The sequence below is a fragment of the Eleutherodactylus coqui genome, chromosome 1 (assembly GCF_035609145.1).
Source record: "Eleutherodactylus coqui strain aEleCoq1 chromosome 1, aEleCoq1.hap1, whole genome shotgun sequence".
In the NCBI taxonomy this organism is placed as follows: Eukaryota; Metazoa; Chordata; class Amphibia; order Anura; family Eleutherodactylidae; genus Eleutherodactylus; species Eleutherodactylus coqui.
In genome coordinates, this window is record NC_089837.1 from 206,411,843 (window position 1) to 206,435,924 (window position 24,082).

The 24,082-nt window shown below is 42.8% G+C and overlaps 1 protein-coding gene across 2 annotated transcripts in view; it reads left to right on the forward strand.

Moving 5' to 3' along the window:
• Positions 1-18,605: 18,605 nt before the first annotated feature.
• Positions 18,606-24,082, forward strand: part of TAB2 (TGF-beta activated kinase 1 (MAP3K7) binding protein 2) — a 55,102-nt gene continuing 49,625 nt past the window's right edge. For both annotated transcript variants that reach the window (XM_066605450.1, XM_066605451.1), the window contains exon 1: positions 18,606-18,927. The gene's annotated coding sequence lies outside the window, so the exon portion shown is untranslated. The remainder of the gene's footprint in view (positions 18,928-24,082) is intronic.

Here is a 24,082-nt window from a genome sequence, read left to right on the forward strand (position 1 = left end):
CGGGGTCAGCACAGATAAAAGGAAAGTTGCTAATTTTTGCACAGATAACCGCTTGCGCAAACTTTTTTGATTTTTCCATGACAGAAAGTGGCATAAAAGTTTTCATAAATGTGCCCCTCAGGCCCCCTGTCCACTGGCGTTGCGATATCCCGCGGCGGAAGCCGCAGACCAATCTCCGCCGGTCAGCCTAATCTGATAGATAGGCTGACCGCGGAGAATCAGGGCAATTCGCAGCATGCTTCGAATTGCTGTCCGCGAGTGGAGAATCGCAATGATTCTCTGCTTGTGGACAGGGGGCCGGCGCTTTCCATAGCAATGCTATGGAAAACTTCAGACGGAGAAATTACTGCCTTGGACAGGGGGCCTAAATGTTTTAGAATAAACAATAAAAGCACAAAAGTCAAACAGGCTTGCAATACACATCCAATATGTTTATTTTTCAAGTTAGTTTACTTTGCTTGCTGTATTGGTGTTGCAATGTTTATTGAAAACAGCTTAGTCTGTTAAGCTGCAGTTGTAAAAGCAAGGTAAATGCTGTATTTGCATTTGCTTGATAGACATAGCAATAAAAGTTTGTTATGTCCTGCAATCAGTGTTACTTCCCAACGCGGCATATTCGTTTTAAGCATGCAGATAGTTCTCTGTGGAACATGAACTATTGCTGTAACTAAATATTGCTGACTAAGCAGAGATCATGTCTGAATCTGACACCTCTTTGGCACAAGCTCTTACAGAGTTATTCTGTTAGAATATTTCAATTAATTTGCATTGCTGGCCTAGGAATTTTGCTGATCGCATTTCACGTATTGTCTAAACCACTCTAGAAATATGTGCATCGCATTTAAGAAATCAATAATGAATACAGAAAAAGTAGCATGATTGGAAACACCTGATATATCATGATATTAAAAGTTTTTAATACTTCAGAGATTAAAGTGTGGAATTAAAAAATATAGTTAATAAGTAATGTGCATGTTTTGGTACTATAAACTAGTTAGGTTGTGACTGCAATGTACGTTTTACATCACAAAGGTTAGTTTACCAACTGTCACAGTAATTTAGATACAAGTGGCTATAGAGTCCGTGATTGTTCCCAGCCAGAGAAACCATGTAAGCTTGTAGATATGATACCTTTTAATTGCTAACAAAAATAATGGTAACGCGAGTTTTCAAACTAATGCTGGGTTCTGCTTCAGGCTTAAATGAAATAGATCCGAAGAGGCATGCATATTTATACACACATACTGATGACACGGCATGGACATGGATGTGAATAATTTGTACTGAAAAGAATACTTCAACAGAAATACAAACATCTTGAAATAGTCACTGATAAAGGAGTAAAGGTTTTATGGTCCCTGAATTAGTGTTAGGGGGTCACCAGGCCAGCAGTATTATCTGTGCAATATCTCATACCTCCCAGTCACGCATGAATCCTTGTAAAGAATGTAGCTCTCTATTGAAAGTGTCAAAAGTTGTTATACATTTATATTCCCAAATTCTTCTATGGCTTTGTGACTTGAAATTGCCTTTCAGTATCATAACTTTCATATCTTCTATGTTGTGTACGTGACTAAAAAAGTGCTTCCCCACAGGTAATTCTGTATTTCCCTGTTTAATTGTGTGGTGATAAGACCTCATCCTTGCCTTAAGTTTTTGTCTTGTTTCTCCAATATAAAGGCCACCAAGAGGACATTTATTACACAGGATCAGGTACACAACATAAGGCATGGAACATGTCCCTGGGATCTTATAGTCCTGTTGTGTGTTGGATATAGATGTTCTTTTCTGTCTGTTGGGTTGTAGGAGATCCGGTTGTATCTGATGGCCTGGCTGTAAATGATCGACTTTTTGATGTGTTAAGGGTGGAAGCTGTCCCATCTGAGGAACTTTATAGTCATGAGTGCATTGCCCTCTGACACACAAAAAGGAACTTATCCCTGCAATGTAAGGAGCTACAAGACCTGCTCACATGTACGGACCGCGGACAGGATACAAATCCCCAACACACAATGGGACTATAAGATCCCGGGGACATTCACATGTTCTACGTCTGATATTGTGTACCTGACACGACATAAAAGATATGAAAGTTATGATACTGAAAGGCAATTTCAAGTCACAAAGCCATAGAAGAATTTGGGAATATAAATTTATAACAAGTTTTGACACTTTCAATAGAGGGCTAAATTCTTTACGAGGATTCATGTGAGACTGGGAAGTATAAGAAATCTATAGCACAGATAACACTGCTGGCCTGGTGACCTGCCCAACACTAATTTAGGGAACATAAAACCTTCACTACCTTATCAGTGACTGTTTCAAGATGTTTGTATTTCTGTTGTAGTATTCTTTTAAGTGCAAATTATTCACATCCATGGCCTTGCCTTCTCATAACTATGTGTGTATAAATATGCATGACTCTTCGGATCTATTTCATTTAAGCCTGAAGCAGAACCCTGTGTTGGTTCAAAAGCTCGCATTAACATCATGTATTTTTGTTAGCCATTAAAAGGTATCACATCTTCAAATTTATGTGGTTTCTTTTGCTCTACTGGCTAACAAGGTACCAAACTTTTTTCGCTATAGAGACTGAAACAACCAATAAAGAGTTTCCTTGACTATACTTTTAACAATTGTGGCAAGCTGGAAGGTGTGGTGTTAGAAGGGTATGTTTTCCCTCTTGCATCCTCTCATATGTTAAGCAACAGAGAGCATATCACCTGCTGTCACATTAAGTTAGGAAGACAGTGGGTGGATATATAAGGAGCATCTAACAGACAGTTGTCTCTCTATCTTTGCGGAGGACAGAAAGCAGGTCTGTGTAAGCTACTGTTGTGGACTGTGAGTACAGTTGCTAAACCTGTTTGTTTTGTAGCTGGTAGACAGGGTTCTACAATGTATTAGTTAGTGCCGGGCAGGCAAGGTTTTTCTTTTATGTTATGTTTGTTTTTATTGCAACTGTGCTAATAAAGCTGGCCAAATATCAGTTTAAAATCTGTGTCTGGCTGCTGAATCCTTGTTTGCTGAAATATACGCACCCTTTGACCATAGCAAAGGCCATCTCAAGCTAATCACCTCACACAACTTGGTTCCTGTGATACCCAGAGAAAAAAAACAACCAGACAATTTAATCCATAGTGAATTACTTGATCTCTGCTTCTGCCTGGAAATTTAGAAGCAGAATTCACGATGTCGTAAGAATCTAACTGCTCGTTCTCTCCAGGAAACTGGCAGATTTTCTTAAAAATTCTTTAAAATTGTGTTTGCTTTCATAAACTGTATGTTCCAGACACATCTAAAAAACGAAGACTGTGATAGCTTCCCCCACTTGATATAATTTTTATCACTAGGAATTATCTGCCAGAGCCGCCTTCGGATGTTTCACTTTTATAGTGATTTAAGTAAAATTGACTTATGACACCTCATTTGTAAATGGTGTCACTAGTTGGGCAGAATAACATTTTAATGATTTAGAAGGCCACTAGTATTCAAAGCACAAAAAAGCTCATTTTCCTATACCACACTCTTTGTATGGGATAGTGATATTGCTACAAATTAAAATTTCTTCTTTATGCATATATACCCATATTATTATAATATATAATTTGTGTCAGGCAGCTGCTATATATATATATATATATATATATATATATATATATATATATATATAGCAGTTGCCTGACACCAATTACTTCAGTTGTGGTCTTCTAATAAGATCTGAACTATAGAAGAAAAAAACTATTGTTAGAATCAATGTGTTTATAAAAGTCCAAACTATTGCACCATTTATCCCACATGATGACTGCTCTAAAAGTACAGCATGTTAAACTTGCAGGTTTTTTTCTTTTTTTTTTTGGTTACCTTGAAAGAATTGAAGTGCTCAAAAACATGTATGTACCCCAAAATAGTACCAATAAAAACTACCCTTTGTGCCACGAAAAACGAGCCCTTACCTAGCCAGATCAATGAAAAATTCAAAACGTTATGGGTCTCAGAATATTCCACCACAAAGCAATTTTTGTTTAAATAAGTTTCATTTTAAAAGTATAAGTTTTTCAGTACATTACATGGTACATTAAATGGTACCATTAAAGAATACAATTCATCCTGCAAAAAACAAGCTGTCATGCAGTGTTATGTCAATGGAAGAAAATGTTATGGCTCTTGGAAGGCAGGGATGAAAAAACAAAAAAATTATCTGGTCTTTGGCAGATGTCTCCTACCCCTGTGTAATGGCCAGTGCTCGTAGTTGTAGGCACAGCTGTCACTGATTTGAGAGCTGACCTGCAATTGCCATCACAGGTCACAACACAGGGGTCTGAGTGATCTTCTTTCGCTCCGTACCCTGTTTTTGCCTGTGACAGTGAGTACCAAAACAGCTGATCAGTCGGGGTCCTTAGCTGCAGATCTCAGGGTTTCAACTATTGAAGACTTCTGAGGATAGGTCATCAATAAACAAAGCCCAGAAAACCCTTTTAATTGGCAAATACCTATTATATGTGCTATGCTTGGTTCTGCATTTGTCTTTTCCATTGATCAGCTTTGAAAAGGCATAGCTGAAGAACAAAAATAATGGAAGCGCTGAATTTGGCACTTTATTGGCACAATTGCTGCCCATTAACTATATGTTGGTCTGCCGGGTTACTGTCATGCCCTTCCACTATATTCCTGGATAAAGTAGTGCAGCATTCTGCGTGATTTTCTCCAAAATTCTATGTCTGATCTGTAATATTTCAGATCAAAAGCAGCAGATTCTATTCAATCCAAACTGACTCTTTGATACTTTGCACTCCCTCATTAGTCCTAGTGCAGGCATCCATTACAGATCTTAGTTCTCAAGACCTGGCTACTGATTTATTCCAAACTCAAAATTGACAACTTCTGTCAGGAGATAATTTCCCAATTTTCAAGTAGCATTCATCCACACTTTACTCTTCTTCACTTTCAGTATTTGACCCACTTAATAAATTTCATTCCAGACACCTCTCTTTTTACCCCTACTACCTGCATCAGTGACCCTATTCCTTCACACCTCATCCAATCTCTCTCCCAGACTGTCGCTGCTCGTCTAACTTAAATATTCAACCTCTTTTTTTCTGGTGTCTTTCCCTCTTTTAAACATGCTGTTGAAACTATTGTACTAAAAAAGCCTGTAGATCTATCCTGCACTACTAACTGTAATCTTTTTTCATCTTTAAACTGGAATGTTTGGTGTACTCTTGCCTAATTAACTACCTCTACTCTTTTCCCGTCCACTTACAACCTGGTTTCTGCACCATACAGGAACTGCCTTGACTAAAGTCTCAAATGATCCCTTGACAGCCAACTCTTAAAAGCAACTACTCTACTGATTCTTCTGGATCTCTCTACAGAGTTCAACACCATAGATCAACCACTGATTCTCAGTATACTCCAATCTATTGGGTTTAAGGATATTGCTCTCTGCTGGTTGTCCTCCTACCTCTCTGACCACTTGTTCAGTTTATCATTTGCTAGCTCTACTACTTCTCCTCTTTCTCTTGCTCTTAGGATTCCTCAGGGTTTGGTCCTAGGTTCCTCTACACGATGGCACAAGAAATATAAACAAACAAAAAAAAGATGTACTGCGCATGACCGCCTGTGTGAGTACGCAGTTATGCGCAGTACATTATACGGCCATACACAGGGTTACAGCAGGCCTCATAGTTGGAATTTGCTGCAGGTCACCCCAAGTGGATTCCATATACAGCCGTGTGAGCCCAGAATTATTCAGATAGCTACCTATAATGCCTTTGTAATTTACAAAGTCCCCGGGATTTATCACTTTCCTGCAGTTCCAGGTACAGTTTGTTGAGCGCCTTCTGTGTGAGACCACCACACCCCAGCAAGCTTACGAGTCGGAAGAGGTGCTTACAGAGCGCTACTTTTTACTCCCCATCCCTGCCACTGAATACCCCCAAAAAAGTGTTGGGTTTCCAGCAAGCATTGGAGGAGGAGGGATAACTGATTTTATTGCCCCATGTGCCCATCCCAACCAGGCCTTTGTAATTACCACTTTTTTGAGACATACCACACAGTTTTACATTATAACTTTTATCTAAGATTTAGGGAATGCCATAAAGAGAGTGATTCTTTTTAGGGAGTCAATTGTTTTCTGCACATTGTAGACCTAGTACACACCTAGATGCATTTGTTAAGAGGTCAAGTTTTCAAAATGGGGTCATTTGTGGATGCTCTCTTTCGTTTTGGCACATCGAGGGTTTCACAAGTGTGCAATGGGCCTGAAACGCCTTTAAGCAAAATTTCTGTTCTGAAAGCCATCGGCTGCTCCTTTCGTTTTGGGCCCCGTTGTGTATACAGACATAATATTAGGGCCACAACGGGTATGTTTCTGGGCACAGGATAAACACAAGTATTTATTTTGTGGTGCAAATCCTCATTTTCATGTGCACTGTAGGAAAAAAACTCTTTAAAATGACGTATTTGCAAAAATATGAAGTTTTATTTATTTTTCCTCTGAATTGCATTAACTCCTGTAAAAAAAAAAAACCTTTGGGGTCAAAATACTCATGACACCCTCAGTGAATGCATTCATGTATATATATTTCTTAAAATAAGGGTCATTTGTGAGTATCTATCATTCTGACACCTATGAGCCTTTGCAATCTTGGCTTGGTGTAAGAAAACAAAATGTTCCTCAAAATTTTAATAAGTAATGTTAAATTTGTACATCTACTAAACTGTTAAAAAAACCTGAAGTTTTTTTAAATGTGCTTCCGGAATAAAGTAAACAGATGAAAATCTCATCAAAAATTAGAGTTTGTTTGCACATATTTGACATTGCAGTTGAAAATGTGAAAAAATGACAATTGTTTTCAAAATGTTTCCAATTTTGGCACTTTCAATAAATAAACACAAATTATATTGGTCTATTTTTACCACCTAAATAAAGTACAACATGCGGCCAAAAAACAATGTCAGAATTACTTGAATATGCAAAACCTTTACGGAGTTATTCTATGTTAAAGTGACACATCACATTTTCAAAATTTGGCCTGGTCATTAGGGTGCAAACAGGCCTGGTCACTAAGGAGTTAAAAGGTTTTGGGACCCTGTCCTTCAAGTAATTTATGAAACAGATATTGCAATCTCTAACAAACCAGAGACCAACTCCTCTTTATGTTTAATATGTCCCAAGCTACAGTACTGTGCAAAAATTTTAGGCAGGTGTGAAAAAAATACTGCAAAGTTAAAAATGCTTTTTAAAAATAGAAGTGTTAATAGTTTATTTTTGTCAATTACAAATTTAAAAGTGAATTAACAAAGAAGAAATGTAAATCTAATTAACATTTGGTATAACTACCCTTTGCCTTCACAACAGCATCTATTCTTTTATGTACACTTACATATGGTTTTTGAAGGAACTCAGCAGTTGTTCCAAACATCGTAGAGAACAAAGCACAGAACTTCTGGGGATGTAGGCATGCTTAAATCTCTTTATGCAATCCCAGACAGATAATGTTAAGATCAGGGCTCTGCGGGGGTATATCATCACTTCCAAGACTCCTTGGTCTTTACACTAAAGCTGCTTTTTAATGATGTTGTCTGTATGCTTGGGATTGTTGTTCTGCTGCAGAATAAATGCACAGCCATTCAGATGCCTCCCTGATGTTACTGCATGATGGATGAGTTTCTACCTGTATTTCTGAGCATTGAGGAAACCATTAACCATGACCAAATCCCCAACTCCATTTGCTGAAGTGCAGTCCCAAACTTGCAAGGTGAGCTTGTTTTTTGCAGGCAGAATTGTATTTTTCAATGGTTCTATTTAATGTACCATATATAGTACTTACATTTTTTTTATTTCTAAGTGAAATGAACAGGGGGAAAAAAACACAATTCCACCATCTTTATGGAGTATTGAAGTTACTACATACACACTATAGGAAAAAATGACATGATAACTTGAACAGTGGATCTCCCGCGTGGGTGTCGATCACGGATTCCACAATTTAAATCCGCCCGTGTGCATGAGGCCTTACTGTACTATTTTTAATTAATCATATTGATTGGTGAAGCTTTCCTTACAGAGATTTCTTCGCCCCTCAACTGTCTTATCCTCCCTATGATTGACTACACAATGTCCTTCATCACCAATGGAGCTTTCACTGTAGCCACTTTTTTTTCGCGTTTTCCATTGTTTCCCTCTCTTCTTTCTCTTCTTCTCCTGTTTCTGCATGCAGTCTCTTTCCACTAAGTGACCTTTTGTTTCAAGCAGTTTATTTTACCATGCCCATTGGACTGTACTGTACTGTAAAGTTTAGGTCCAACATTATATTGAACTTGTGGCAAAAACGCTACAATCTTAATACAACTGTACCTCAATCAGTTTAGGTTTATTTTGTACATTGGTCACCAAGGATAATCACAACTTTGTTTATCACTTATGTTTTTGTAATTTCTTAGGCCTAGTGCCCACGGCAGTGACGGGCTCCGCAAGCGTCACGGCGCCCCCCCAGAGACCCTATACTCACCTCCGGATCCGCTGCCCGACGTCCCATATCCCGTGCCGGCGCACATGTGGGAATTAGGCCTTATACATGCATTCATTTTCTGTTTATACTCTCAATATGCTTTTCCATATTTGTTTTTGTTTGCCTTTTCCTATATAATATAAAATAAGGTTCTCTTGATTTTGCCAAAAAATTTAAGGTTGGTCTCACCCAACTGGATTTGAATTGTGGATTCCTCGATTGCCGTCCTTGCAGATGATACGCAGGCATTGAAAGGCATGCCTTTTGCTGGTTTGTTCAGACGTGCAGGTAGGAATTGCGATTTTCTCCTAATATCTCCTCCTTCACACATGTCTACATACACTCCATTATGCCAAAGATCTAAGATTAACATCCTTCAGGGGAGTCACAGGCGCAGGGGAGTAAAGAAACATTATTAACCGCTTTCACTGGAAAAACTCCTATTAAAACCTAACTTTTAATGATAATAAAATATAAAAACGTGCGGCTTGTAACGACAGACAACATAAATAATAGTCAACACTGGCAGGCACCTAATATAGTAGATGAAAAGGGCGCACCTATTGGTCCAGCTGATGGTCCCTATGTATAAATAAGGAGGACCAAAGTGATACACCCAAAGTAGTGCTTGCCTGCCCGTATCCTAAAGGCATATAGGCTTGTCCACTAGAGGGCGAAACTGTGGCCACAAATAGAGAAAATACTTGTAGGGGAAACAGAACCCAAACGATGTCAGGTCTCTGTAGGTCCTGGTATGGAAGGGATTAACCAGATGTAGAGCTATAAAATATATATAGACTCTGAGTAAATATTGGATCTGGGTAATTCCTACAGTGGTCAAAGTCAGAATTTAGTTCAATGAGCAGGTTATAATGTGGTTATATGGCTCAGATTAACATCCTTCAGAATCTAAACCTCACATCCCAGTCTCAAGACTTTTCTCGAGTTGCACCAGTTCTCTGGACTGCACTACCCTAGATAATCAGTTTAATTCCCAATATGCACAGTTTTAACTGTACCCTAAAACCATATATTTGTAAGCAGGTCTATGATATTACATAATCTAACTCCTCTATGTTTAAACTGGTTTCCAGGTATAAACTATTGATGGCCTACCCTCCATGATAGGTTAATATTGGGTAGATCAGTGAAGGTCTGTCACCAGAGACCCCATGCCAATTAGCTGTTCTCTGGATCAGTGCACTTGTGCACTGAGCTGATTTCTGCAGCAAGCATACAGCTCCATTCCCACTGCAATGGCCAGCTTCGTATTGCAGGCCACGCTCCCATTGAAATTAATAGTTTAAAACTGGACAACCACTTTAATGCCCTTCTACATTCCTGAAAATGTGATCCCTTCATCCAACAGTATCCTCCGCGCTCCATGCACCCTACTGCACTTCATATGTGTACAAATATAGATACTGATTGATAACTTGCTCATGTACTACCCAGTTTAGTATAAATGATAGCTGAACAATGTATAGAACAAGTATTTTTTTTTACCTTATGTGCCACCCCTATTTCCTCATGGATTGCAAGCTCTTGTGAGCAGAGCCCTCACTCCCATTATTGTAAATGTTGATTAACACAGTATAATAATAATCTTTATTTATGTAGCGCCAACATTTTTCACAGCACTTACAAGACAGGGGGAGCAGAGACAAAACCACGATTACATGTAGTAATCAGTTGATGGAGACAGTAGGGGTGAGGGTCCTGCTCCAACGAGCTTACATAATACAAATAATAGGGTGATATGAAAGGTAAAGGGGCTTACTGTTCTATCTGTAGGTATTCAATTAGTGGTCAGCATGCAGTTTGGTTTTAGATGGTATATGATATTATGTATTGTATACGGATAGTGTTTTAATTACTTTTTTATTTTTGACTTTTGCATTTGGATTGTGCGCTGATGGTTGACGTGTGAGTACAGTAAAAGTCGATACACGGGACTTTGTGATGGGTGCTGTGGCTTTGTGTGAGAACTCATGATTTGGGATGGAAGTATACATGATAGGTTTAACATCTATGTATATGGTTGATAAAGGCATTTGAAATTATTTATGGGTTCTTTTGTGATGCATCATGATTAGCTATTTGTATCCATGAAAAGATGCCACAGTGGACCGATTGGTGGATGTCCTCCCCTTGTACAAAAGATATATATTACAAGGTCTTATCCTATGAAATGCTGAAATTGTGTAAAAACATGCAGATATATCGGGTGGTTATAGCGGCGGCACCATCATGGATTGAAATGGTCTCCATGGCTACCGTGTTGTTGATGTGGGAGACTGACTTAACTCTGGAGCGGTGCAGATATATTGCCATATACATTATGCAGCCGTAATAAAAGTGATGTGTGTAATGGCAATGGTGACCATACTCTTTGGAGTGAAGTAATAGGAGGATATATAGGCTATGTGTCAAATGTATTAGAAGGATGTTAATGAGTAATATCCGATATATCCACACATGCACTATGTAGCTGATAACCTCATAAGCAGGATCTTACGCATGCAGAGAGTAGAAATATGGACGCCGTTAATACACAGCTCCAGTGGAACTATAGTGGATCGAACATCTGTCACTCACGTGCCACCCTATGACAAGGAGAAATGAGGTATGACACACATGCGGAGTAGATTTTTAATGATTGGTGGAATTGTGATTGGGTAATAGTTTAAATAAAGTAGAGGTAATAGCAGTATATGTTGAACCGTCTTGATAAAGACCCATGTGACGGGTTAAAACGTTCGTCACTGTTATGACCAAAGAAGAGAAATAGACGTGATGGGAGCTGATTTGTGATCCTGACTTATTACACACCTCTGATGCTGCTGTTTTGTGCTGAAAATTGTAACTATTTAGCAGTTTATGCAAAATGATCGCTCAAAGCCGTCACTCAAACTGTCGTTTGAGCGATTTTTGAGCGATCATCTTTGCGTCTAAATGGGCTTAAGAGGTGATGTTCCTGATGATTGGAGAATGAACAATGATATACCCTTATAATAGCTAGTAGGGAAAAAGCTGGTAACTACAGATATCAAAAGTTATTAAATTAAAAGAAACGCTCCCGAAAAAGAGGAAAGAGGACAATTGACCACCTAAAAACCAACAACTTTTTGGATCCTAACCGGCATGCTTAATGAAGGGCAGATCATGTCAAACTAATCTCATTTATTTCTTTGGCTATGCTACAAAAGTGCTGGGTAAAGATGGTGTGGTGTGTAATAGGCTTGACATTCCTGGTGGTTTCTGTAACATGGAAAATGATTTAACTTTACTGGCAAAATGGTTACAGGGATTTTGGCAGCAGTTTTACTCATGCAGAACTGCTGCCAGCTTTACGTATGGGCCAAGGAGCAGGGAGTCATAATACCTTTATTAAGACTGTTAGTAGCCACATCCTTGGGAAATTCAAATTGTAATCCCTGATGCGCACCACTATAGGTTCCTGGTGGGCGGGACTTTTCCTCGAGTGCTCTGCCTATGTGTCCACTAAGCTGCTCCACAGCTCTGATTGAGATCTGTAGCAGTCTTCTCATTGGACACAATGTAGCTAGAGGCTGTAGATATGTCTGTGTGGAGGGATGGGGTCAGCGAAATCACAGAGGCCCACTTAGTCTAGATAACAATTCAAGTTGCTTTTCATTTTCTTTATTTCCAGTATAACAAGGTGACCCAAATAAAACAGCGGCCACTGGGGACACATGATCTTAGTGCAAAACAGAACACAAAATAAACCGTACCCGGCAAGGCGCCAGCTTTACATTAGGTTCTTCGCACCCAAAACTAGCTTGCAACAAATGTTGATCAGGAACCCACACTAGTTACACTCACTTCCAGGCACTGACAGTGACTGCATGGCCTTGAAGTCTTTTATGTCTCAGTAATGAGCTCAGTGTTTTCAGCTGAGCTCACTGAGACCCACAAGAAAGCCCTGGAGTGGTTCCCTACCTCACCCAGGCTAAGTGTCTGGGTGAGATATACACTCTGTCAAGCACCTTCTCATTTACCTGTCAGGATATTTACCTGTGGACATGCATAGGGAGATCTATTATCTCACCATGCTTATTATTAGTGTATGTAAAGGAATCATAAGAAAGTAGACCAAGAGATCACATCATCTATATAGTATATTTGTGATCTACCACAAAAAGATCTTCTGATATATGCCTATGGAATATAACACCTTTCTAAATAAAAAAGGGAAATTAGATTAAAGGTTGATCCATTGTGAGTTCATAGATCTCCTGATGAGCAGAAGGAAATGCATCGAGCTATGAACCAATAGGAACACTCACTACATCAGAGATATAAATCACGTAGCTAAAACTACAAACGGATCAATTGAACTAATTTTGAAACTTAGTGTGGATTGTTCTCCCACCAAGAAACTATACACATACTTACCTAAGGAGGGACGAATAGAATTTGATTGTTTTGAAGGTTTCTCATACACTATTGTCTTTATATTTTAGGTTGACACAGATGGACTCCGAGCCCCAGGTTTTAATATATACCTAATAAAAATTAGGTTTTAACTGTTTATTTTGGAAATTAGAAAGCTTATAATTATAAGGACAACTTTTCTAATTTTGAAGAAAATATCCAAAACCTATTTTTGCAGGAACCAATTTAGTTTGAAGTGACTTTGAGAGACCTACATATGAGAAACTCCCATAAATCACCCCACCCTAAAACCTGCACCCCTCAAAGTTTTTGAAATGGCATTTACAATCTCTTTACATGTTTCACAATGCTTAAAGCAAAGTGGAAAAGTAATTTGAAAATGTCATTTTCTTGCAGCTTTTCAATTTCTGGAACACAGCAGGAGTTAGCAAATAAACAGAACTTAATATTTATTATTCTGAATCTGCATTTTTAGACATATCCAACATATGGCTCTAGTTTGCAACTTGACTCAAATACAGGCAATAGAAATGAAAGGGCACCTTGTGGATTTTGGGGCCTCCCGTTTGTTATTTTCCAAACTCCATTTTAGGCTTTCAGGGGCCTTGAGGTGCCAAGAAATGAGAAATACCCCTCAAAAGACCCAAAGTTGGAAACTGCACCCCTCACGAAATGTATAGAGGTGTAAAGCAAGTGTTTCGATCCCACAAGGATTTTAGAATTAGACTTTGGAAATACAATTTATTCAAAAACACGCAGGCTTGGCCCGAATTTTTTCATTTCCCAAAGGACAACAGGAGAAAAAGCATTCCAAAATGTGTTACCTAATTTCTCTTGAGTATGGAAATACCCCATATGTGGATATTAACTGCTGTTTGGGCATTTGGTTGGGCTTAGAAAGGAAATTGTGCCATTTGGCTTTCTGAGCTCAAATTTTGCTGGAATAATTTCTGTAATTGTAATTTTTCGAAACCCCTCAAATACTCAGAGCCCAAAAGTGACTTGTATGTTGGAAACCCCTCAAGACATTAATCAGGGGGTGTGGTGACTGTTTTGACCCAATTGGGCCATCAAAATTAAAAAAAATAGCTATTTGAAAAAAACAAAACACGGAGGACTCACAGCAGGACTTAGAAGTGATAGAGAATTTTCAGGTGCTATGTCACATTTGCAGTCTCCCTGAGGTACCCAGTACAGTGGAACCCCCTTAAAATCTACCCCATTTTAGAAACTACACCCTTCATTGTATTCATTCAGACGTATAAGTAGTTTTGAGGTATGTCAATTTATAATGTGCAGGCCTATGCAAGCTGTACAGAGTTATATTAGGGCTTAAATGGGCTGTCCGATATAAAATTTTTTTTTTTAGAAAAAGGGTCCCCCATTGCAGAAAATAATATATATAAGTTTAAATTCACCTCTCCTGGTTCCCCAGAAGTTCCATGCCAACAGCTCCAAATCTCCCCTGTGATGTACTATTTGCAGACTGCAGCGATCAATCAATCGGTGAGAGGATAATGTTCTGATCAATGGAGGTCCAACTGCTGGGACCCTCACTGATCCCAAGAATGGGGGTTTCGTGAAGTCCTCAAATGAATGTAGCAGTGATCGAGCATATGTACTGCCACTCTAGTGACTTTAATAGGGCTGATAGTCAGCTTCAAACAACTGGAGCTTCCCTGGATCGAAATTAGACATCTGACCCTAGAGTGCAGCATAAGGTCAAGTGAGCAAGTATTACATGGACCACTTTCAGTGTGAATCCACGTTTCAATGAGGTAAATCAAGCGATCTGAGCAACTTTGAAAGAAGAATTGCCATTGGTGTGAGACTAGCAGGGGCAAGTATTTCAAAAACTGCTTTAAACTGTATTTTATTCATTTTTAACAAAATAAGCTACAAAAGATGTATGTATGATGTTTAACAAAGCAAATAAACCACATATCAGGAACAGTACTATACTAAGTCCTTCTAGGTACCAGAAAGAAAGTGGCAAGCCTTAAGGGAACTGAGAAATACAAGTAACGTAAAATGTGTACAAGTATAGGCAGATTATAGCCAGTCGTTATTCAGATGCCTCTGCATTATGCCAGTCGCTGCATTGGCTGCCCATCCACTGCAGAACTAAATTTAAACTCCTCTACCTCACTCACAAAGCTCTGCATGGCGCTGCGCCACCATACATCGCCTCCCTACTGTCAGTATACCACCCAGCCCGCTCACTCCGATTGGCTAACACACTCAGACTAAACACCCCTGTAATACGAACCTCACATGCTCGCCTACAGGACTTCACTAGAGCAGCACCCATCCTCTGGAACGCTCTACCCCAAGGCATCCGGACAATTCCCGATGCACGAAATTTCAGACGTGCCTTAAAAACGCACCTCTTCAGGGAAGCATACCAAATCTCCTGACCTAGTCCCTCGCCCCTCCCTATGGTGCTCCACCCTGTTTGCCTTCTAATAAATGATCTGTACATAAAATTTCCTATTGCCTGTGTTCCCCACCCCCTGCACCTCCTGTACCACCCTCAACCTATTTGTGTCTAACCCAATGTACCTTATATTGTAATTGTTGTATTGTTTTGCATTTATCCATGCCTGAAAGCACTGCGGAATAAGTTGGCGCTATACAAATAAAGATTATTATTATTTATTATGCAGGAATTGCCCATATAAACTGTGCTATGAAGAAATGTCATTTGGCCGAAGGAGTAGCTGGTGGGTTACCCAGGATGATGGTAAATATGCTTTGGAGGATCAGTCTTATTTTCTTCTCCCCTGAGGACCCTGTGGACTCTGATAATATGGCGCCTGCCTCCATTGTCCAAGTCCTCCATATGACACAAATACTAATTGGATAGCTTTCCTTCAGTTGCCTCAGGCACTAGAGGACTTGCACTTTTTTGGGACTACATCACTGATACACATATTAGATGGTGACTAACTTTTCAAACAACTTGAGCTTGTATGATAGCGGGTGTGATAACTAGCAAAGCTGCTACTTACTTTATGTACATAAAATGTTTTTGTAATGAAAAATCCCTCAAAAGTGATGGTTGCTAGGGGGGTCTCCCTTTTGTAACGATCCGGTTCAGGTTTGAAGTCCCTTTTTGTAACTGATGCGGATCGCTAGCGTGGTCAGGGAAGCCAGGGGTCAGTACACAGGCAGGCATCCGTTTGTGGTACAGAGGAGCAGGCGGGTAGCATAGTCAGGGAAGCCAGAGGTCAGTACAGAGCTAAGTATCCATTCATGGTACAGAGGAGCAGGCGGGTAGCATAGTCAGGGAAGCCAGAGGTCAGTACAGAGCTAAGTATCCATTCATGGTACAGAGGAGCAGGCAGGTAGCATAGTTTAGGAAGCCAGAAGTCAATACACAGATAGGTATTTGTTCGCGGTACAGAGGAGCAGGCGAGTAGCATAGTTTGGGAACCAAGAGGTCAGTACACAGGTAGGTATACATTCGTGGTACATAGGTGCAGGCGGGTAGCATAGTTTGGGAACCAAGAGGTCGGTACACAGATAGGTATTTGTTCATTGTACAGAGGAGCAGGCGGGTAGCATAAGCAGGGAAGCCAGAGGTCAGTACACAGGTAGGTATCCGTACGCGGTACAGAAGAGCAGCATAGCTTGGAAACCAAAAGGTCAGTACACAGGTAGGAATATCAGGTAGCAGTATGGAGGAGCGGCAGGTGGGGCAAGCTTGACTACTGGCTGGGAGCACAATAATCTCACAAGGATGGGAGGTGCCAGGCCAGGCTTATATTGTGTAGCTAATCACAGGGCAGGGTGGGCTAATCAAGGAAGCTATCCAAAAAGCTAGATAGCTTAGCTGGTAGAGCCACCGCCAGGATTTCCTGGGTTCGAGCCCCGACACCCCTCCTCTTATCTTGCTGTTCACCGTCTGCTGTCAAATAACATTGGAGAAGGAAAGGGGCAGAACGCTAAGTGAAAAGAGTTGAGTCATGGCACTAATTAAACTGTATAGATAGAAGAGGGGAAAGAAGCAGAGACTCTCACAGCTAATGGTGACTGTTTACTATGTTTTATTTACTGAAATCACATCTCCACTGCTCAGTCCTGCTGTACACTGTCCCCCATGATGATGTTATAGAGCAGAATCTGTGCCCTGGTATAAAGATCACAGCAGCAGCTTCTACCACCGCTCACGGAGGATGAGATGTACATCCTACAGGTCACATAACAGCCAGATATGAGATATACCTCAGCTAATCGTGGAGCTTATGTGCTCTTGTATTCCTTCCCTGCCCGGACTAAAGATCTCACACCTTCCATAGCCCTAACTGTAAAAGCCTTGTTAACAGCGGAGAATACAAGCTTCTTGCTAACAGCAGAGTCGCCATACGCCAGTGTTGTATGTTCCCCCACAACTACACCTCCCTGTATAGCAGGCCCAATAGCTGTATGTCCCCCACAACTACACCCCCCTCCCTGTATAGCAGGCCGCACGGCTGTATGTCCCCCACAACTTCTACCTCCTGTATAGCAGGCCGCACTGTTGTATGTCCCACCACAACTACACCCCCCTGTATAGCAGGCCACACGGCTGTATGTCCACCACCACACCTCCCTGTATAGCAGGCCACACGGCTGTATGTCCCCCATAACTACACCCCTCTGTATAGCGGGCCACACGGCTGTATGTCCCCCACAACTTCTACCTCCTGTATAGCAGGCCGCACGGTTGTATGTCCCACCACAACTACACCCCCCTGTATAGCAGGCCACACGGCTGTATGTCCACCACCACACCTCCCTGTATAGCAGGCCACACGGCTGTATGTCCCCCATAACTACACCCCTCTGTATAGCAGGCCGCACCGCTGTATGTTCACCACAACTACACCCCCTCCCTGTATAGCAGGCCAAACAGATGTATGTCCCCCACAACTACACCTTCCTGTATAGCAGGCCGCACGGCTGCATGTCCCCCCACAACTACACCCCGCTGTATAGCAGGCCGCACGGCTGTGTGTCCCCCACAACTACACCCCGCTTCCTGTATACCAGGCCACACGGATGTATGTCCCCCACAACTACACCCCCCCTGTATAGCGGGCCGCACGGCTGTATGTCCCCCCACAACTACACCCCCCTGTATAGCGGGCCGCACGGCTGTATGTCCCCCACAACTACACCCCCTGTATAGCAGGCCGCACGGCTGTATGTCCCCCCACAACTACACCCCCCTGTATAGCGGGCCGCACGGCTGTATGTCCCCCACAACTACACCCCCTGTATAGCGGGCCACACGGCTGTATGTCCCCCACAACTACACCTCCCTGTATAGCGGGCCGCACGGCTGTATGTCCCCCCACAACTACACCCCCCTGTATAGCGGGCCGCACGGCTGTATGTCCCCCCACAACTACACCCCCCTGTATAGCGGGCCGCACGGCTGTATGTCCCCCCACAACTACACCCCCCTGTATAGCGGGCCGCACGGCTGTATGTCCCCCACAACTACACCCCCCTGTATAGCAGGCCGCACGGCTGTATGTCCCCCACAACTACTCCCTCCTCCCTGAATGCTGTAGGTGCCGTGAAGCGACCCGCGGCGTCTCTGGCAACAGCGGGCAGGAGGGGACCTGGTGGCGTCACCAGACTCCCCATCATCCTCTCGCGGGATCTCGCTTGGCTCCCGTCCGCCATATTTCGCCCTGCTAGTATTTTGGTTTGGCCTGGCCGCAGCGGCGCCGCAGACAGCAGTGCAGCGGGAGGAGGAGGGACCGTTACGTTCCGGGACCTGTGACGTCAGAGGCGCTGGCGGAGCGCGGGACATTCTGCACGGGGCCGGACGGGATTTGGAGGCCGGGACTCTGCAGTGCGGCGGAGGGGGGGAGGTGAGAGTGCCGGGCCGGGACAGCAGCAGAAGAGACGCTTGTCCCCCTCCCCCCCGCTGGACCGGCAGGCGGAGAGGTGTCGCGGGCCCCCTGTCCGAGCTGGCGGCGGAGGAGAAGGCTGTGAGGTGAGCGGGCTGCTGACTGCAGGTCCTCGGGCCTGCTGCTGGGGAAGTGGGCCCTGGCCTGAGCGGAGGAGGGGGAGGTGGGCGGTGATAGGGCTGTAGGCCCCGGCTCTAGGCCTGTCCGCAGCCGCCTCCTGTGCGCCCTACGGCGACCACCGGAGGGAGAGCCCCTCATTCACTGCTGCTCAGTGTCAGGCGGCTGCTGTGTCAGCGCTGCTTCTGGTATTAGGTGGGAGGTGTTGAGTGCAGACCCCCTGTGTGGCTCCTCTGCAGAGGGGGACACCCAATATTCCCCTTTGTGTTCAGGTATTGGGACTGGTTGCTCTGAGACGCAGGTTGCAGAATCTCGGGCTGATAATGCGCGTGCAAAGTGCGAGCGCCATGCGATTTGCAAGAAAATGCATTGTTTCAAAATGTGAAGAAAAAACGGAAAAAATTGCGATCTTTGCGAGGAAGACGGTCGTGTAAGTGAGGTCTACAGGTGACCAACATATGTCTGTGGCCGTCCACCTCTGGGAGCCGCACCGATCACACATTGGTGGCCCGTCCTAAAGGCCCTTCTACACAGAACCGTTAAAACCGCAAACGGCGATGAACAATAATTGTTCACTTTTTGTGTTCCTTCTATGCAGGTATAATAATCGTCGGCTCATTCGCTAATCATTCGACTTATAAATGCCGATCATTCGGTTGTTGCCCGGCACTCGGGGCGCCTTCACACTTGTGAGAAAATTGCACGTTTTTTGAGCGTTGTGAGTGGGTGAAAACTCTGAAACTGATGGTTTCCTTCACATTTGCCATGCTTTCACTCGTGCAATGTGGAGTGAGAATAAATAAACTGCAGTCTGTCCTATCTAACTGCGTTTCCTTTTTTTAAATCTTGTGTTTCCCTATGGAGCTTCCTTTTTAATGCATCGCAAAGTACGAACGTGCGATTTTTCGTGCGATGCGTTTTAAATATTAGAAAGTCTTATTGACTTTAATGCTAAAAAATCATTGCAAAATCGCAAGCGGCAGTGTTTTTTTTCGAGAAAAAGCAAGCGAAGATGTTCAAAAATTGCGTGAAAAAACTAGCGACAATATCACGATCGCAGTGCGAAAGAATCGCAGTGCCTGAAGGATTTCCCGTGTGAACGAGCCAGCGATGTGCCTGTATAAACGGGCTGCCCCAGCGCGCTCCGACATCGTTGGCTTGTCTCCGTGGACGTGGCAACACAAGACGGCTGCTGTTGTATCCGTTGCTGCAGCAAGCTGCTGGCATACGAACGACTGCTGCCTGTGTGCCTCCACAGGGTTGTGCGCTGTCACTGAGGTGAGCTGACATGAAGCCACTGGTGAGCCACGGCCACTTGTCATCCCGTTGGTGGCCATGTTTACATGAAGAGCTATTGCTGACATTTACTTGCTGGATTTGAGTGATTATTTGGACAATAGCTGTTCCATAAGTATAGCCACCCATGGGCACATTCCCACGTGCCAATCAGAGCCTCTGGCACAGTGCTGGCTGGCATCAAGTCCCAGACACACAAGCTCGGCATCCATAGATGCCACATGGTCAGTGGGGTCCATATGGTTTTTTGTTTGTTGATAGGGGGCTGTGAGGGCTCGTCTTTTGCAAGGTGAGGGTACGCTGAAATCTGCGTTGGGGATGCTTGCTTTTTTTGCTCTGTTTGGGGAGCTGTATGGACCTTGGTGGACTGTAATGGGGTACGCCCGCTTTCTGTCCAGCTGCATACAGCGGCTTTCCTTCTGGTATTTTGGTCCAGATCTGTGACGGAACCTCCAATGTGAAACTGGCCTCACTTGTAGTCTTTATTGGTACCGTTTTGGGGTATAACCTTTTTTTTTTTTTTTTTTGACTGACTAAAAATGCCACTGCGTTTTTTGTTTTTTTTTCTCTGTCGTTCACTGTAATACTTTAATAAATTGGACTTCTACGGTCACAGCAATACCTACCATTATGTTAAATTTTTTTTTTGTTGTGACTAGGAAGGTACTTCTAAAATGTTATATAAAATATATTAATATAATTTTTTTGTACGGAAAACGTATTACTTTGTTTGCATTTTCTTTCAGTTCCCAGCTTATACAGTACATTGCAATACCAATGTTGTGTTATACTGTATTCTGTCTGGCATTCTGTTAAGACAGCCACAGGCAGCTTATTGCAGCCCCGGGGTCCTTCAGATGGCCTCCGTGTGCCATGGAGACATTTCAGGATATGGGCTTAGCAGCCTGAATAGGAGATGTCTATGACGACAGCTATTGTAGGTGGGTGTCGGCTGTCCAGGATGACACCTACCTGCCCCACACGGAGTGGGCTTGGCTGGATACACTGACTCCTGACACGGCTGTACATGTACCTTGGGTCGGGGTTAAAGTGAAGTGCAACAGTGTTGGTCTGTATTTGTTATAAGCAGAATCTCTTGGACTAGTAATGGATTGGTTACGGCTGTAACGTGCAAAAAACTATCTCCTGTCCGTGTGTTACAAACGGTATTCTGTGGTTTTGGTTATGTCTTTTTCTTGGAAAGCTGAGTGGCAGAAAATATTGTTATATCTTCATATCTCCCCCGGATGTCAATATATGCAAAATTATATCCCTGAGTCGCCATTCAAGGGTCCTGCTGAGTCTGGTGACTGCAGTGCTCGTCTCTGTGCTCCTCAGCTTTAGTCTGGGGTTGAGTAGTCCATCTTTCTATAACGTGGTTGTTCATTCAGTGACTGCCATGTAATGCCATAACTTACTGTGCAGTGGCCAGAAATTATGGCTCATTGGATAGGCTATCTGTTCGAGGAGACATGACACCAAGATGACTACTGATGTATAAACTGATATGAAGGATGATTTTGGTTAGGGCTCCTTTACACTTGAGTGGTAATCTTGCTGCCCTGCTCTATATTCTAGGTGCTGAAGAAGGGTAGAACCGACAGTGCCGCCTCCAGCATGTACATTATCCACACTGCACTGGACGGACCCAATTGGCTAGAGTGACTTCTGTCTTGTCTGGACTTTGAACAGAGCCTCCAACACAGATGTGAGCAGCGCTTGACCTGCCACTTCGGTTTTTCCAACAGTTGTGCTGTTGGCTTTGCTTTCTCATCCTTAAGTTTTTTTAATTTTAATCCTTTTGATTTTGTTTAGTCGGCATAATTTTATTTATTTTTTTTAAACTTTAACCTCCATAGGAAGATGAATGGGGGGGAAAAGGGGCATGTGAAGATTGGCGTCTAGTTGCTATGGGCAACTGCTCCATTTTCCCAATTTAGCAGCCTTTAAAGCTTTCCTTACTCATTGGATTAGTCTGTTGTCCCATTACTTCAAAAAGGGCGCCTTCACGCTAGCAATAAAGTCGCACAATTTTTGTGAGATGTGAGAGTGAAAATGCAGAATTAGGCTGAATGCACACGACCGTGTCGGGAATCCGGATGTGGGATCCCGCAGCGGAATCCGACCCTGTACCCAGCCAGTGACCCCAGCGTTCCTGACCGCAGTTCTCTTCTGCGGACTGAGCACATGCGCAATACAGAAGTGCCGTTGCTAGGCAATGATGCTGAATCTGCAACCCTTCCACAGTGTCATTGTGGAAGTGCTGCGGATCAGACGGCTTCCATTGCCTTCCATAGAAGCCATCCGCGTGGAATCAGTGCTGGAATAGGACATGTTGTTGTTTTTTTATTTTTATTTATTTATTTATTTTTATCTAGCTTTTTTTTTTTTTTTTTGTTCCTCTCCACTAGTGGTACATTGCAATTAATTTCCACTTGTGGACATGGAAAGCAATTTTTCCATAGCATGTTTAGGGCCAGTATATGCTGTGGAACCCGGAGGCAGACACCCGCTCCGGAATCTGCAATGCAAATCCGCCCGTGTACATTCGGCCTTCTGAAACCAGTGATTTTTCGCAGCATGTCCTATTTTTCTGTGTTTTTTTTTTTTTTTATCTCCCATGTTTCCCTTTGCAGCCTCCTTTTTTTCGCATCACAAAGTGCAAAATTATGTTTTTTGTGCGATGCATTTTTAACATTAGAAACTCCTATTGACTTTTGTGTGAAAAAATCACTTAAAGGGGTTGTCCCGCGAAAGCAAGTGGGGTTCAGCACTTCTGTATGGCCATATTAATGCACTTTGTAATATACATCGTGCATTAAATATGAGCCATACAGAAGTTATATACTTACCTTCCCTGCGCTAGCGTCCCCGTCTCCATGGCTCCGTCTAACTTCAGCGTCTAATCGCCCGATTAGACGCGCTTGCGCAGAAGGGTCTTCTGCCTTCGGGTCTGTCCGGCAGCAGCTGCGTTTTGACTCCACCCCTTCGACGCGTCATCGCGTAGCTTCGCCCCGTCGTGTGCCGATTCCAGCCTCCTGATTGGCTGGAATCGGCACACGTGACAGGGCGGAGCTACGTGATGCCGCGTAGAAGGGGGCGGAGCCAGAACGCCGCTGCTGCCGGACAGACCCGAAGGCAGAAGACCCTTCTGCGCAAGCGCGTCTAATCGGGCGATTAGACGCTGAAGTTAGACGGAGCCATGGGGACGCTAGCGCAGGGAAGGTAAGTGAATAACTTCTGTATGGCTCATATTTAATGCACGATGTATATTACAAAGTGCATTAATATGGCCATACAGAAGTGCTTAACCCCACTTGCTTTCGCGAGACAACCCCTTTAAACAAAATACATGTGAGAAAATCGCAAGTGGCAGTGATATTTTTGCAAGAAGACATCGCTGATGCTCAAATATCTCATGTAAAAAAATTGTGATTTTTCTTTTTTCTTCCTTCCGCGTGATTTTGCAATCGCAAGTGTGAAGGAGCCCTAAGGCTAGTTTGATCCATTTGAATGGGCGTTTAATCTGAAACTGTTCTCTATTATAATTCTTTACAACAGTATTTTTTACCTTCAGGCTGGATTAAGTCTGGGCTACTTGGAGAATACTTGGATGAAAAAAAACTACTTGAACTTCATAGTATGTGGGTTTTTTCTTTTTTCTCCGTCAAACCAGTTCCTTACTTTCCATGGACTATCTAAGTGTCCAGGCGGGTCATGTCTGGTAAGGAAGGGCGGTAAAACTTCTGGTCAGCAAGTGGTGAGAGAAATCAGCACTTAGCAGGGTGTGAAGGGGTTATGGCACGCTGTGAATGTAGTTCCCGCAAG